This window comes from Anneissia japonica, unplaced genomic scaffold, assembly GCF_011630105.1.
Source record: "Anneissia japonica isolate Jap-2015-1 unplaced genomic scaffold, ASM1163010v1 scaffold287856_len476331_cov182, whole genome shotgun sequence".
NCBI classification, from domain to species: domain Eukaryota; kingdom Metazoa; phylum Echinodermata; class Crinoidea; order Comatulida; family Comatulidae; genus Anneissia; species Anneissia japonica.
In genome coordinates, this window is record NW_022719207.1 from 4,124 (window position 1) to 4,640 (window position 517).

Consider the following 517-nt stretch of genomic DNA (forward strand, 5'->3'; position numbering starts at 1 on the left):
AAAGAAAACGTGATGGTAGCTAACATTGTGTACGTTGTTTGTGTAGATAACAAAGGATCACACCATTGGCTAGTAGGGCAATACATATAAAGCATAGATCAAAACTAATTTTTATCACAGTTAGATGCCCTTTCCTTAATTATCTATCCATAACCCAGATGGCAGAAAAACGTTATATTAAAATTGATTTATCGTTTAACGTTAAACCCAGGCAGTAAAGACTATCATATAATAATCACTGTTATTTATCTTGCGACAAAGACTAGTACTGTGTTACTTATTTTTATAAAAGACAAATTGCGTTTAAGGAAGGAAAGCCGGAGGAGTTTTGTGTAGTCTGTAATAAAGTTAATCATTTGACCAACACTCTACATAAAAGATACTATACGAATAAAGTTGCAAAGCTATTACATTCAGATTCTCGTTCGTGGTGGAAAAACAGGAAAATATTCCCCAATTTTGGCTGTGAAGATAGGAACTCACCTGCAGCAATGGCCGATTCGCTATATCAGAGTGA